The sequence below is a fragment of the Erinaceus europaeus genome, chromosome 2 (assembly GCF_950295315.1).
Source record: "Erinaceus europaeus chromosome 2, mEriEur2.1, whole genome shotgun sequence".
Taxonomy (NCBI): Eukaryota; Metazoa; Chordata; class Mammalia; order Eulipotyphla; family Erinaceidae; genus Erinaceus; species Erinaceus europaeus.
This window is the reverse complement of record NC_080163.1, coordinates 123,686,070-123,700,057: the sequence shown is the minus strand read 5'-3', so window position 1 is coordinate 123,700,057 and position 13,988 is coordinate 123,686,070. Positions and strand designations below refer to the sequence as shown.

Sequence of the window (13,988 nt, the reverse complement as noted above, 5' to 3'; positions counted from 1 at the left end):
GTGCTGAGGAGAGCTGAAAATTGAGCTGTTTTATTGATGTTTCCTGAGTAGGTTTTGAAATTAGGATTAGCAGAGGGTTTATCTAGGTAGGAAAGATTGGATTTAAGAGCTCTAGGTGGTCAAGAAATAAGGGTGTTGGAAACACACATACACAGACACACATTCTAAGGTTATGGAAGAGATCTGTGATACAGATGTTTTGGGGGATTTTGAATGGCATTGTCCCTCTTCTTAGGATCTATGAGTTTTCTAAGTCTGATTTTCAACTTCTCACATCCAGCTGATGGTTGGTTGCAAGCTTCTCAAGACACAGACACTAAGCCTTATTGACTGATGTAGGCTTTTCTATGCATCAAAGGATTCAGTAATGGTATTCTCTGGTGGGCTCTTTTTAAGTGCAGAAAGTGCTTCTCTGCAGATACAATGCCATGCTACCTGGAGTTAAAAGACAGCAGCTTTCTAGAGGCAGCACACGGCCACTCAGCTTTGGGCATGCTGACACCAGACTGACAGGGTCACCCTATACATGTCTCTCTATATCTTCTCAGAGATTGTAAGCCTCAGATTTTCTAAATTTTTGCTACTGGAATAAATTTAAACAACATTTTTGCTTGATTTTTTAAATATTTATTCTTTTAAACTATTGATTTAATAGTGATTGACAAGATTGTGGAATAAGATGGATACAATTCCATACAATTCTCACCACCATAGTTTCATATCTCCTCCCCTCCAATGGAAACTTCCCTATTTTTTATCCCTTTGGGAGTATGGACCAAAGGCCTTTGTGGGGAGCGGAAGGTGAGAGGTCAGGCTTCTGTAATTGCTTCTCTGCTGAACATGGGTGCTGGCAGGTTGATCCATACCGTCAGCCTATTTCTATTTTTTCTCTAGCAAGATAGAGCTCTGGGGGAGGTGGTGTTTCGGGGCACATTGGTGAGGTCGTCTGCCCAAGGAAGTCAGATTGGTGTCACGGTAGCATTTGCAACTTGACTGCAGAGTATAGAACAGAAGGGTTGACATTCCAGGCCTGGCATCTCTGGGCGCAGTCCAAAGTAAAACTTTTCAAGATGGCACTGGTTGCATTGATTTGGTTGAGATCAGTAGATACAGTATCAAATGGTATGGATCAAGAAAAGCATGAAGGAAAAGGAGCAAAGCCCCAGAGGTTCCAGGACTGGGAGAAATACAGGTTTATAGAGAATGAAGAATGTTTTTGTGCTATCTGAGAGTTTAAGAAAGCAATAGGTAGTTATTATTATAACCATGTTATTTGGGAACTTGGTTTACTTTGAGAATCCCATGGTTAGGATTTACTGTACTGTACAAGACATTAAAATGATTTATGTCATTTAATGCTATTTATAAATAACTATATCCTATATACTGACAGGTCCTGTTACTTCTTGTCCCCTTCATCTGAGATTATACATAATTTAATGTTTCAGAAAAGGTTATTATTATAAATGCATTAACAATTTAAGCCCAATGTTAAAATTCATCCAGTTTACTAATTTGAAACCGTAAGTGCTTAGATTGAAGGAATATATGCTCAGAACTGAAGTCTATGCATTAAAAAGCTTGAGACATTTAATCTATTCCCCCCTTTCATATTGATTAAATAGTGATTTATAAGACTATAGGCTAATAGTATATATTAATGCCATTTCCATCGATAAAGGTCTGTGTCCCTATCCCACTCCCATATAGTGAAGCTGAAAATCTACACCTCCGCCAAGTTTTTTACTTTGGTACAATACTCCAAACTCAGTCAAATTCTACTTTGTGTTTCCCTTTCTGCTGAAACACCTTTTTGATTTTAGACTATCTAGTGCTGTCGTTTTCCATGTACACCATATTAGAAAACATCAATCTTGAGGTTTGAATAAGTTTTGGTTCAAATATCAGTTCTTCTCTAACTGTGACACCTTGGATAAGTCTCTTGCCCTTTCTGAGAGTCAATTTTATCATCTCTATACACAGACAAATGACACAATATCTATAATCTTGCTTACCTAGTAGAAATGTATCTACGCAACAGAGTCCTGAATGCCTATTGAAATACACCCAGTTGTTTTGCTGGTGTTTGACTCTAACCAAAAAAGCAAGTACAGTCCCTGTACCATGCGTGAGGCTTCCATTCAAAAGCAACAGGCTAGACCCAAGAATATTTCTTTTTCTTTTCTTTTTTTTATATTTAGTTACTTATTCCCTTTTGTAGCCCTTTTTTAAAATTATAGTAGTTATTGTTGTTGTTGCTATTGATGTCGTTGTTGTTGAATAGGACAGAGAGAAATGGAGAGAGTAAGGGAAGACAGAAAGGGGAAGAGAAAGACAGATACTTGCAGACATGCTTCACCGCTTGGGAAGCGACTACTCCCCTGCAGGTGGGGAGCCCGGGGCTCGAACTGGGATCCTTATGACAGTCCTTGCACTTTGTGCCATGTTCGCTTTACCCATGGTGCTACCGCCCAACTCCCTAGCTTTTCTTTTTAAGTGTGCTGCTGGGTAGTAACCCAGAGCCTTGTACATACAGGATATTGCTGAGCTTCCTCCTGACTTTTTCTTTAATTTAAAGAGAGAGGATGAGAGAAAGGAGAGACACAAAAACATTGCTGGCCATGAAGCCCACCCTGATGCTGACCATGGTGGGTGGCTTTAGGGCTGGAATTGACAGCCTCATCCATAGTAAGGCTCACACCTAACTTCCCAGCCCTGCACTTATAAGACTTCCTTCCTTCCTTCCTTCCTCTCTTCCTTCCTTGCTTCCTTCCTTCCTTCCTCTCTTCCTTCCTTGCTTCCTCTCTTCCTTCTGTGCTTCTTTCCTTCCTTCCTCCTTTTCTCTCTTTCTTCTTTTTTTATGTTCCAGGCTCAGTTGAATGTACCCTTTATTTTCCCCTTGTAATGTACATGGATACTGGAAACTTGCATGGCTAGATTTTCAAGGTTTAGTGCAAGCCTGAGAACAGAGTAAGAACTGACTGAACACAGGATGTGGGCATATGCATTACAGTCCCATCATTCACCAGTCACAGGGACCATATCCTGTGTTCAGTCTCGGTTTTTTCAGCCATACAATGGAGACAATAATGGTGTACATTTCTGAGAATTGTTAGAAGGATTTAGATAAGTTAGCATGAGTTAAGTGCTTCAAGCAGTGCCAGAAGCTTAAACTGATAAATGTTGGTATTATTTCCATGTTCATTAACAAGTGCCTTTTCTTAGAGCTTGCAATCTCAAATGTAATGCAGATGGGAATAGTAATCAGCTTAAATTCTTCACTAGACAACTTCTCCCAGGGCTGATCCACTTGTTTTTTTCAACCCTGGGTCTTGTATGAGGTTCTTCTAGTGCAAAAAGCAGTGTCCACAATAGGATACTATCACTTCACTGGCACTATTTGTTGATCATCTAATAATATATTGTGGGTTCTCAAAGCTTTAATAATGATAATTTGAGGGTTGTTCAAAGTATTATATTCCAGAGAGTTCATGAATGCTTTTAATTCAGTTGTACTCAGCACCAGGGATGACTATTGGGGAAACATAAAATGCTATTCTTCCTGAATGCAAAACACCTGTTCAAGACAGATAAGATAAATTACTGCATTTTGTTTCAAAATAAAGAAGAAATGTGTTACTAAGTACGTAACAGTGATTTGACATTGAGGTGTTTGGCTCTGGCTAAGAGATTATGTACAGGATTTACTTTGCACCTGAAGAAAGGACATAAAGATCAGCTCCAACAACTGTCTCAGTTAGGAGATACCCATGTTGCTCTTCTAAATAGACACATCTACTACCTCTGTACCTATTTATGGTAGATTTATAGTCATCTTAATTTATTCAGTCAATGAATTTCCTATGATCCAGGCACTGTTCTAGACCTTAGTGATACAGGTGTAGGTGTTTCAGAAAAGAAGAGAAAATAAGTAAACTGTGGGTATGGTACATGCTTGTGCAGTGTAAAGCAGAGGGGAATATCATCTGAAAGGAATGATTACAAGTCCTATTGTTCTAGTAGCTTTACATCTAGTCTCCTTTTGAGTAGCTATCATAACCCTCCTGTGCATTTGTCACCATTATCTCTCTTATGTAGATGTGGAATTTGAGACTCTAAAAGGTTAAACTTCTTGTCAAGGGTTACGCAGCTCATAAGTCATCACATTCAAACCAAGGGCTAAAAGAAAAAGTCCTTTCCCATTCTGATAATTAAATAATATACTTTAAAAGATGGCAAAAAACCAAAGCATCTGACTAAACTATAGGTGTAGCCTTCAAACTGTTTATCAAGAAATGATTAATATGTAATGAAGCCATTTTCATAAAAGAGGAATAGAAAGCTATGTGGGAGCTTAGAATATAGAATGACAAGTTGGCTTTTTAAGTAAGAGTTTTCAGCAAAAGTATAGGAAAATTAAATATTTTGAATTTTATTTAAGATACAGATATCATTAGAAGCTAACTACTTTTTAAAAATAGAGCAAAGAGACAGAAAGGCAGAGTGAAAGAGACCACAGCATCAAAATTTCCTTCAATGCTGTGGAGGCTAGGCTTGAACCTGGGTTCCTAGCCCTTCCCGTTGACTTTATTTATTTATTTATTTTCCCTTTCATTGCCCTTGTTGTTTTATTGTTGTAGTTATTGATGTCTTCTTTGTTGGATAGGACAGAGAGCAATGTAGAGAGGTGGGGAAGACAGAGAGGGGGAGGGAAAGAGAGACACCTGCAGACCTCCTTCACAACCTGTGAAGTGATTCCCCTGCAGTTGGGGAGCAGGGGGTTCGAACCGGGATCCTTAAGCCAGTCCTTGTGCTTTGCACCACGTGCGCTTAACCCACTGCGCTACCACACTACTCCTCCAGTTGACTTTTTATATGTGTTTAAAATGCTCTAAATGAGGCCAGATGGTAGCACACCCATTAGAACACACATATTACAATGCACAGGGACCCATGTTTAAGCCCTGGTCCTTACCTACAGGCTGGAAGCTTCATGAGCATTAGAGCAATGCTGCAGGTCTCTCTTTCACTATCTCCCTCTGTCTCCCCTTTCCCTTTAAATATCTTTCTTTCTCTGTCCAATATAATAAATAAGAAACATATAATTAGAAAAAACATTCAAAACATTTTTGACTTAGGTAAAAGGAGGCTTCCCCCCACCAACATCACCTGGGCTTTACTTCTCTAGGCTGATTTTGAGAGAGAGAGAGAGAGAACCAGCCTACAGCACTGAACCACTAAAGCTTCCTCTAATGTTGGGGGCTGGGCACTGGGCTCAAACATGGATCATACATATGGAAAAGCAGTTACACTAAACAGGTGAGTTATTTTCACTGGTTTGAAATGGAGGCTTTCTTTTTTCCCCAAGTAAAAAGATGTAGCACCTTTAACTTGACCATTAAGAATCTTTCAATTGTGTGTAAGTGGATCTAGGGCAAATCTCCAAAAGTGACTCTCACTCTCTCTGGGCTGTTACATTTGCATAATCATATGTCTGCACACAAAAACAAGTCTGCTTTAGTAGTATCATAACTTATAATAAGAAAAAAAACATGGTTAAGGTGAAATAAGTTATGCCTTTCTAAAGCATTTTTAATGGCACAACCTGCTCCCCTCTGAGTGCTTTCTGAGGATCAGTAGTAACAAACTGTTGCTTTTCTAGGAGGTGCTGCCTAAAATTGTGTGCACATTCTTTCAGCACAAACATTTGCTATGTGTGATTGCTTCTATTTATTCAATACTGAGTAATACAAGATCTTTTTAAAAAAATATTTATTTATTTCCTTTTGTTGCCCTTGTTTTATTGTTGTAGTTATCGTTGTTGATGTCGTTTTTGGATAGGACAGAGAGAACTGGAGAGAGGAAGGGAAGACAAAGAGGGGGAGAGAAAGATATACACCTGCAGACCTGTTTCACTGCTTGTGAAGCAACACCCCTGCAGGTAGGGATCTGGGGGCTCGAACCAGGATCCTTATGCTGGTTCTTGCACTTGGCACCATGTGTGCGCTTAATCCATTGCGCTACCGCCAGACTACACAAGATTGATTTTTTTATATTTATTTATTTCCTTTTGTTGTTCTTGTTGTTTTATTGTGTAGTTATTATTGTTGTCATCATTGCTGGATAGGATGGAGAGAAATGGAGAGAGGAGGGGAAGACAGACATGGGGAGAGAAAGAGAGAGACACCTGCAGACCTGCTTCATCGACTGGGAAGCAACTCCCCTGCAGGTGGGGAGCCAGGAGGCACAAGATTGATTTTTATGAGGGAAATATGCTTATCCTACACAGAGACAAGTTAGGTTTCATTTTATTGCCTCAAAGTAATCTTATGATAGTTAGATGATTAATCCTATAATTACAAAAACAATTAATTAATTGATCTAAATTAATTGGATGGCATATTTTATCTTGAAAAACAAATATTTCAAGTAAATTTCCAGATAAAGGAGGCATTGTACCTGTGTATTCACCAGCCAGGAATAGTGATATAGATTCTACTCTCAACTGCCAGTTCCCAAACCATCACATTTTAGAATTATCACGTGAAGAACAATTCACCGAGGACTCTTGAAGGCCTATCTCTTTAATTCTTCAAAATGCTCCCAGAATTCCTGTATCTAATTATTTATCCTACCTCTCACAAGTTTTTTTGTTCTTGGTATGATACTTCCCTTTAAAATTTCCTTATCTCTGAATGCATATTATTGTAATGATGGTAAACCTAAGGGAATAATAATGTGAGTTAATGAGGAAGAGTAATCTGAGAATACATGCCACTGGAGATCTGAGAATTTCCTATCCTGTCTCCTTCTAACATCTTTCCCAATTTTCTGTTTTCCTACTTCCTTCAAAATATTTTATGTTGGGAGCCGGGCGGTAGCGCAGTGGCTTAAGCGCACATGGCTTAAGCGCAAGGACCGGCATAAGGATCCCAGTTCAAGCCCCCAGCTCCTCACCTGCATGGGAGTCACTTCACAAGTGGTGAAGTAGGTCTGCAGGTGTCTATCTTTCTCTTCCCCTCTCTGTCTTGCCCTCCTCTCTCAATTTCTCTCCTTCCTATCTAACAATGACAACATCAATAATAACAATAATAACTACAGGGGCACCAAAAGGAAATAAGTAAATATTTTAAAAAAATGTATTATGTTCCTTAATTTACCAAGCATTTTAGGTACTTGGAAAATGTCACTGAACCAAAAAGACAAAGATCCCTAGGTTTGTAGAATTGACACTACAGCTGGAGAGACAAATGATAAGTAAATCACATAGTATCTCAGAGGGTGTCAAGTGCCATGGGAAAGCAAAGTAGAGCAGAATTAGGGGCTGGATTGCTGGATTAGCAGCAGAACAACTCCTTAATATCAAAAGAGTCTGAGAAATTTCTCAGAGATAGGAGTCAGAGAAAGGTGGATGGACATCCAGCCAGCCAACATTTACAGCAATGTCGTCTTTATCCACAGTTTAACGTTCCATGTTTTCAGTTATATCCATTAACTTAGACCCAAAATTATGTAGAATAAGATATTTTGAGAGGAAGAGTATATCCACATGATTTTGATCATAGTATTTTGTTATATTGTAATTTCTTATTAAAATACAATATGCACTATTTGTTAATCTCTTATTTCACCATAGTTATAAAGTATACTTTATTGTAGGTGTAGTCAGTCCTCACTTTAACATCAACAATAGATTCTGAAGAACTGTATCTTTAAACAAAACAGCTGTAATGAAACCAATTTGACCATAGGCTAATGGTATAAACAAGGATTAAGTTCCTGTGACATGTTTTTGGTCACAAAACAAAATTTTAAATAAAGAAGAAAAGCTACTTCTGATATTAAGCAATTACTATTATCCGTTCATTTTTCATCACGGTTATTCTAGTTCAAGGTTAAAGGTAGCTGTAGCCTCTCCTGGCAGCTTAAAGCACAAGAGGAACCCAATCCTCGACAGGACACTTTTCCATCACAGGGTATATCTTGCATACCCACACTTGCTCATACTGAGATGGTTGAGACGTGCCATGTGTACATCTTTGGGACAATAAGAAGAAACTGGATATTCAGAAAAAGAACCCACGCAAACTTGGGGAGGTATCGCACACTTCAGAGATAGTCACCCTGATTAGAAATTTTTTTTCCCTTTGTCAATGTTCTAACAAAACAATTTTTAAAAAATGACATTTTTTTAGAACATAGTATATAGGTAAGAAACAAATTGGTGCATATTTCATAGGTTCTGTGATTTCAGGTTTTACTGAGCTTCTTAGTATATATATGCCAAGTTTGGGGTGATCAAGATACATGAACGTATTATCTATTTCTCCCAATTAACTCCTCTATCTTTTAAAAAATATTTATTTTTAATGGAAGAGAGATACAGAGAAAAAGGTACAGAGAGAGGCATCAGGGCACTGCTATTCTCTGGTTTATAGTGATGCTAGAGATTGAATGTAGGATCTGACAGCCTCAGGCAGAAAACAGTCTTTTGCATAGCCATTATTCTGTCTTCCTAGCTTCCAGTTCCTTTATCTTTAAATGAGGAGCAGAGACCATATGTAATTATCCAAGATTAGTTAATGGTGTAGGAATGATTTGAACCCAGACATTGTGCTTCTAGGACTGTACTGTAGGTATTCGCAGGGTCCTAGAACATGTAAATTGACTACTTATTTACTCATCCACTCATTTATTCAACAGATACCTATTGACTAGCTATCTAGTATGTGATAGATCATGGGTAAGCACTGAAATTATAGAAATAAATAATAATAGATGTGAGCAATTCACAAAAAATATGTTGTGTGCCTGAGAAATATTTCACTAGATAATGTGCTGTTTCAGGACTGTGGGGTCTTGGTGCATAATGAAATTGCCCTCATCTATCAATGACTGCACTGTAAAACATTACTCCTTCAATTAAATAAAAGTTAGGCTAAATCATAATATATTTTTAAAATCACCATTACAGTTATCTAATTTTTCTTTTTAAAATTTTACACTAAGTTTTTTTTTCTTATTATTAAGGAAAGGACAATATGAGAAAGTTGTATTTATGTGGTACAATCTCTCATTCTTCCATGATTTTTTCATAACCATTATGCTACCTCTCTCCAAACTAGACTTCTTTGCATAAACCTTGTTTTGAAAATTATAAAGTGAAACTAAATAAAAGGCAGTTCTATAATTTAACATTAAAGAAGTGATTGAACCTACCTATGTACTTAAGTGCTGGTATAGATAGCCTCAAGGGTGGAGCTATCCCCACTGACTTTAAGACACAAAACTTTGACTGCACCTGTTAATGGAATACACTTTTAAGGTGAATGGGGGGAAAAAAGCTCAAAAGGGAAAACCTTAACTGTTTTTAGTAGTATTATTATTAGAAGCTATGTTGGGTTTGTTTTTACTTTTTCTGTGTTGTTTGGCAGGTAAAGCAAATTAGTAACTGTGTTTATTTGAGAATTTGAAGTTTGAAGTGTAAGAGAAAAAACAAATAGATGTAAGATTAGTGAATTTAATTAAAAGATACTAGAGGTCAGAACTGGTAGTATTACTTATATAGAATGTATACATACATAAATATAAAAGCATGCATATATATACATATGTAAATATGTATATATATATATATATGAAGTCCCGACTATAAGAATATCTAGAAAGATTGAACAACTCAGTAGAATAAGTGTCCTAAGCAAATTAATTATGATGTCTAATTACTATTTTATAATAGTACAATCAAGATTCCTTGGGAAAGTGGTTGATTTCAAGCGTGTCAGATAAATTTGTCAAATTTTGTCATATCAAAAAGCAAGGATGTTATATGATATTATTAGTGATCATGTCATTGAGAAGTACTAGCATTAATGGGCCAAAGATGATATACTTGAACATCAAATACAATCAATAGGGAGTCGGGCTGTAGCGCCCCGGGTTAAGGGCAGGTGATGCAAAGCGCATGGACCAGCATAAGGATCTTGGTTTGAGCCCCGGCTTCCCAACTGCAGAGGAGCCACTTCACAAGCGGTGAAGTAGGTCTGCAGGTGTCTGTCTTTCTCTCCCCCTCTCTATCTCCCCTTCCTCTCTCCATTTCTCTCTCTCCTAACAACTATGACAACAAGAATAACTACAATAATAAAACAACAAAAGCAACAAAAGGGAATAAATAAATATTTAAAAATACAATCATAATTTAAGTAGATTTAAATACATTAAATATGTTTGAATCAGTAAATTCATAATGATATGGAAAATCAAAATAATTTATAGCTCACCTTTCAAAGATGATAGCTATTAACTCATTTTAGCAAATGGTGTACAAATGGAAAGAACGAAACATATATCCTCCCTTTCCTTTAAGAATTTCACATTTAGGGGGTCAGGTAATAGTGCATCTGGTCATATGCACAGGTTACCATGTGCACAGACTTATTGAAACCCCTGTTCCTTACCTGCAGGGGCATGTTTCATAGGCAAGTGGTGAAGCAGGGTTGTGGGTGTCTCTCTTTCTTTTTCTCTGTCTCCCTTTTCCCTCTCAAGTTCTCACTGTCCTATCAAATAAAATGAAATGACATGGAAGAACATAGCCACCAGGAACAGTAACCATCATGCCCCAGCAATAACACTGGTGGCAATGAAAAAATAATAAAAAAATTCACATGCTGATATGATAAAGACAAGAGACTGGCTCATTTAATAATGGCCTTTTTGGTCAATATCACACTACCTCATCATCTGGGGCTCTAGTCAGGGAATCCTTGGATTTCCACACAAATATTCTGGACCTAGACCGCTAATGGATCCCTCTCTCCACCATCAGTCACTTCCATCAAGAACATCATTCAAAAATTATATGATTGATTAAATTATTTATTTCTAGTTAAAAATGATAAAGAAATGATAGGAGTTCAGAAATTTGAAACTGCTACTTAATTAATGAATGGGTTTAGACAATAGTCATCAAGAGATGCTATTGCCTTCATAAATGATCAAACATTTGTACTTCTTGAAGGAATTTTCTGCCACTACCTATTAAGTGGTCTTGAGTTAATAATAGTGAACCTGAATCTGATCAGGCCTCCAGAACATGTAAGTAGGCCTCCCTACTTACAAAACAAAGCAGACATCTGAACACATTCAATGACACAACTGAATCCACAACCTGAAAACATCAGGAGTAAGACAAGGGTCTATTTTGTGTTACCCCATCTATAAATAATACCACAATTTCTAGGCACAAAGCAGCTGTTTCCTTTGCTTAATAATTCAAAGAACATAAGCTAGAAAAACTTCTTATTAATTGAGGGTTTTTTTTTTTTGGGTGGGGGAGGTACAACTTTGAATTTTGTAAGTAGTAAAATTTAAAATCTTCTTAGTCTATTTCTTCTAAACCTACTCAATTTTAACAAATGTTTTTGTGATGTATTGTCTGCTAAGGGAGAGGTGATTCAGGTTCTGAATTACTTTTCTATAAATAGCCACATAAGACCCTGATGAAAACCTGAAATCTAAGGGTTGCTTTTGCATGAAGTCAGACTATTTTAAAACTGTAAAACCTCCTCTATGGCAGGAAGCTTAAATTGTCCAAGTCAAATCATGATTTTAATAATGAATGAAGACAAGGATATAAAATGGTTATGTGATTTTTATTTTCTACTTACAATCTCAAATTCAACGCTAATTTTGAAGCATTGACAAAATTTTAAACATTTTAGTAATTTTAAATTGTTCAGTGCTGCATGTGACCAGACCAACCATCATTTTAAAATATTTAAAATAGGTGCTTCCAATATATATATATATATATATTCAGAAAAGTTAAATTATCTTGCTCATTTCAGAAACAGAATCCTAGTAACTTCCAGACTGAAGTGTTTATGGTGGTGGTGGAGGGGAGGCAAAGTGCTCCAATAATTTTAAACTGCTTCATATAATCAAAAGTGCCTATGAATTACTGAATATGGCAATTTGTTCCATAAACTTTCTTGATCAGTAAGTAATTTAGTGGATTAGCTGGTGAGTTTGGCAGGTGCCTTAATTTCTAGACTGTACACACATATATAAATGTGATTAAAATGTGACATTAGCAGATATTGACCACTGAAAAGTGAGGTGGGTTTTCAATTTTCAACAGCTGGAGATGCTGAGAAAGACTAGAGCTGACTCTCAGGGGACTTGAGGAAGGTACTAAGAATGCACAATTGAGCTAATTACAGAAAAATGCCACATGGCTGGTTCTGGAATGATTCATCAAGCCCCTGGCATGTTCTGTTTACCCTCTGCCTGATGATAAAATAGGGGTTATTTCTGTCTGTGGACACATTTGGCTCATAGTTCACTCAGGCAACACAGCAGCTTTGCTCTGCTGCTGCTAATTTCTTTAAAAATAATAATGTTAATTTAGTAAAATATGCTTGGGTTTTTAGGAGGGAATAGAGAGTTTAGGTTTGTGATTTTCCAAGCAGATAGTGACTTAGTTGTCTTCTGAACACTTTTATAATAGGATGCCTTCATCTCTAATATTTTGCATAAAATTAGTGCTTAGCCATGAGAAGGCTTTGGTTATTAGCTCTGCAGATAGTTGTAGTCTCTAGGGAGGCAAAGGAATCAGCTAAGGTTCTTTAACCTAAGGAGCAAAAGAGATGGAGCCAAAAGTACTGAGCAATGGGCCTTAGCAGAAGATTGGGAAGGAGTCTGGTGATTTTCATCATGATGATATTGATCCTGTAACATAAATAAGGATGGATAGCTAGAGAAGGAGCCCCTGCCCTTTTGGGAAGTATGCTTAGAGTTGATGGAATCAGTAGACAGAACTGTTGTTGTCATGCTGTATTTGAAAATCATGGAGGCTTTACCATTCTGGGCCTACATTTTCAGATAGAGGAGGAGACAGACAGACCAAAGCATCAAAGCTTCCTCCCAGTGCTGTAGGAGCCAGGCTTGAGCCTGGGTTGTGAGAATAACAAAGCAAATATTCTTCCAAGTGAGCTATCTTACCAGACCTAAATCTTTTAATTCTTCTCCCTCCCCCCTCTTTCTCCCTTCCTTTTTTTCTTAGTCATCATTAATGACTTCATTGCTCTGAGACAGTTTTACAGATAGATACAGAGACAGAAAGGAAGAGAGGCACCATAGCCCTGATGTTTTTCCCCAGTGTTGTGAGGGCTCAAATCTGAGTCTTGCACAACACAAAACTGGCACTCTCACAGGCGAGCTATCTTGCTGACCTGGTCAACTTTCTTCTGAATAGTATTGGAACTCTTTCATCCCTGACTTCAAGAAATAATCCTCACTGTGATAAAACTAAGACAAAACATGATATCTTTGGGGAAGTGTTTAAAAGGTCCTAATTATTGATGGATATCTTCAAGGTAATAGAGCAGATTCTGGTTTTGTTATTTGAGTAGAACACTGGGTAAGGAAGCAATGACTGTGAGAATTTGTTATACAATGGTCACATGTGGTATAAATGTGACAGAGATCCAGAACTTACAGTCTGTCCATAGTCAGATTGACCCTTCTGAAAGAGAATACTATTCCTTAAGTAAGACAGGAGTAGAGTGACCAGCCATTCTGTTCTTCACTTTTAGCACTGAGAATTTAGTAACCAGGGACCTTTTGACCTAGGGAAAAGTAATAATAATTTGTCATCCCATCATGAAAACTTAAAGAGGATGCTGCTTTCTGGAAGTTTACTTATCCAGTTTAGCTCCCTTGTATTCCACCAGATAGGATTACACTGGGAGAAGGTTTTCGGTGTTTTCACAAAACTAAAGTTACAACTAGAAAGAGTCTAGTAGTTAGAGAGCATGCTGAACCCTGACATCTGCTTCCTCTGTGGTAACTCCTTTTGTATCTGTTACATAAAGCAGGCTTAGATAAAGGTTTATGGGTTTAAGACTTCCAGGGGGATTGCAGGATTGGAAATCTTAGGCTAACATGGTTTTGGGCTGGGTTGTGGTACAACCAGTAAAGTGCACAAG

General features: G+C 37.4%; 1 protein-coding gene across 3 annotated transcripts in view; it reads left to right on the top strand.

Annotated features, from left to right (window-relative positions):
* Positions 1 to 13,988, top strand: part of CDH13 (cadherin 13) — a 1,263,374-nt gene that overhangs the window by 236,991 nt on the left and 1,012,395 nt on the right. The window lies entirely within an intron of this gene.